Here is a 2,818-nt window from a genome sequence, read left to right on the forward strand (position 1 = left end):
GGTTTGCTGTGTGATGAGTGTTCAGGTACAGCACATGAATTGTTTCATTGACCTCAGCTGTTTTTGTAAATTATAAATGAAACCATATTTACGTGCTGTCGTTTTGTCTTTTCAGAGAAAAACGACAGAGGAAAATAAAGGTAGGCCTGTTTTGTCCAAAATACATGGACAAAATCAAAAGAACACCTGTTTGCAGTGTAATAAAATGCAGCCAGGACAAAATTAAAGGCATACTTTACAATCTAAGGCAGTCTGTTACTAAATGATTACAAATGGCCATAATGTGGAACAAGTACTTTTTTCGTAAAGGTAGACAGTGACTGTAGCAGAAGAAAAATAATATAATTATTTAAAATTTTTACTTTTATTTGAAAGTAAAAATAGCATTGATATTTTCCTTCTGTCAGGGACAGAACTGAGTGAGTGTACCTGGGGTACACTGTTGGAAAAGTGCACGAAAAATCTGCTGCCAGGGGCCATATAAAAGCTAAAAGTAAAAATAGCATTGATATTTTCCTTCTGTTAGGGACAGAACTGAGTGACATAATTTCCCCAATCGGGGAACAGTAGATGTGTTCTGAAACAATTAAATTTCTTATGCTGCACTGTAACTTTTATTCTTGTGTTTTATGTGTCCTAATGTTTCTATTTTTAACTCAACTGTCCATTCATATGTTTTATCTTTAAATTTCTTATGCTACACTGTAATTTGTATTCTTGTGGATGTCTCTATTTTGTTTTTATGTGTTTTATATGCTTATAATTTTTAACTGTTTGTACTTGTGTTTCATCTGTTTAACTGATTTTGTGTAAAGCACTTTGAATTACCCTGTTGCTGAAATGTGCTATACAAATAAAGCTGCCTTGCCTTGCCTTGCCTAAAGTCGATTCTTTCTTGGCTAAATTACGTATTAGATCGGTGCATAAACTCCAGTACTTGCAGAGTCTATTCCGATATAGGAACATCTTATTATGTTATGTGGTAAATGTTCCCAGTTGGTTAGTAGCACATTGCTACAACTGGTATGTAAAGGCACTAGAGGCATGTAGGCTAATTGAAAAAATGAATTATCCCACTTATAAGTCAGAATCACTTCAATACTGATTCATAGTTATTAAACTGGTTGCACTGCCTTTTGCAAAACTTTATAATAGACAACCAACCAAAAACGTGTACCTGTTATGTAACTTCCAATTATGGGACTCTTGTGTGCTTGAGGGCTTGACCACTGACGTCCTAATAATGTCCTTTAACACTTATGGCTTAGAGTGGGGAACCTTCACAGCATTTTTTTCCTTCTCTTTTTTTAAAAGATATTTTTGCAGGCAAAATGTTTTATAAAGCCTAATGTTACATAAATAAAAATGGAAAAATTGATTTTGCATGTTGTCATTTTTGTATACATATTTGTAATGAAAACACTTATTAACCAACAAGATTGATCATTCAACAACACTAACATTACTATAACTATGTACTGTGAAAGTATTTGCCCAATGTAGAATCAAACTAATCAAATGAACTAACAACAAACATATAAGTTCAACATATAAGTTCAAATAGATGCAAATGAGTTGAATGTAAATACTAGCCTAACATGTTCAACCAACACATGCATGCTGTGTTCAAATAACCTGATAAAGGTGGTTTGACATAACTTAGTTTGTATAGATGGAATATAGGTGGCATGATTAATTATTTTTTTGAGTGTTTTGTATAGGATGGTGCAATAATTTACAGGGTTGAATGTTGTCTTTTCAGAATTAAAAACTGACTTATTGGCACAGGTGTGTGTGAAACCATATGTCTGGCGTTCCAAGAAAAAAAACCTTATCAACTACATACAGTACAGCATGTTTGATGACCTGTGTGTAGTGTGTAGTGTGTGTGCGCTGGGCTCTGTCTAAGAAGGCCATCAACGTGAGAATGACGGAAAATGTTAACATGGCTTTTCACTGACTTCTGTTGACCTTGTTTTTGGCTTAAATCTTTTCTTATGGTGACTGCTGGTACAACAGTTCTATCTTCTCAGGTCACAATAAAACAGACACAGGCTGAGGTCATGATGTGAATAACCATCTTTAATCAAATAATAAAGCTCAAAGCAGGTCATTTTCTCATTTGCAATGATGTCATTGGACACATTTCATAATAGGTAAGCATGCAAGCAAATTTGATCAAATTTGGAATGAAAGCAGATTTGTTAAGCACATAATGCCTTTCTGGTTTTGCTCGTACGTGGCATCACTTTGCCTCATTTTCTCTTGATTTCCTGTTGAATAAAAAGGAGAAATTTTTTCAAAGATATGAATGAATATGTGTACAAAGACACAAATATACACACACACCTACACACACACACACACTTGACGACCATCACAACACCACTGTTTTAATGTCAGGCCTCACTCTTAACAGGTTTCCTGTCTTTTTCTAGAGTTGTATTTATTAATTTATATGCCTTCCACTGCAGAACAAACTCTTACTAACTATGTAACTAGTATAATACGTTTTTTTTTAATCTATTTGTATTTCCTTTCATTTTTCTATTTCTGTTTCATCTTTTGATGTTCTGTTGTTAACTTCGATCTGATCTGTCATGTATTTGATCTGTTGTTTGTTTACATGTTTGGGAAATGTATGATATTTTGTGTAATACAAAAATAACCTCTCACTAACTGAAGTATGTAATTTAATAATGCCCTAAATTACAAATAAACATACACTGTATATCACAGGAGTATGTCTGAATAACAGGAGACATGCATGCACATAAAGGTATGTTCATGGTTCCTGTCTGTATCTGTACTGTAAAGG

At 33.7% G+C, this 2,818-nt stretch overlaps 2 protein-coding genes across 4 annotated transcripts in view; both read right to left on the reverse strand.

Moving 5' to 3' along the window:
- Positions 1 to 2,818, reverse strand: part of LOC117942563 (high choriolytic enzyme 1-like) — a 16,945-nt gene that overhangs the window by 12,523 nt on the left and 1,604 nt on the right. The window lies entirely within an intron of this gene.
- LOC117942509 (low choriolytic enzyme-like) overlaps positions 2,103 to 2,818 on the reverse strand; it is a 19,752-nt gene continuing 19,036 nt past the window's right edge. The window contains exon 10 of one of the 2 annotated variants that reach the window (XM_034868023.1): positions 2,103 to 2,273. The gene's annotated coding sequence lies outside the window, so the exon portion shown is untranslated. The remainder of the gene's footprint in view (positions 2,274 to 2,818) is intronic. The other variant, XM_034868005.1, reaches the window with a different exon arrangement.

Source organism: Etheostoma cragini, chromosome 1 (genome assembly GCF_013103735.1).
Source record: "Etheostoma cragini isolate CJK2018 chromosome 1, CSU_Ecrag_1.0, whole genome shotgun sequence".
In the NCBI taxonomy this organism is placed as follows: domain Eukaryota; kingdom Metazoa; phylum Chordata; class Actinopteri; order Perciformes; family Percidae; genus Etheostoma; species Etheostoma cragini.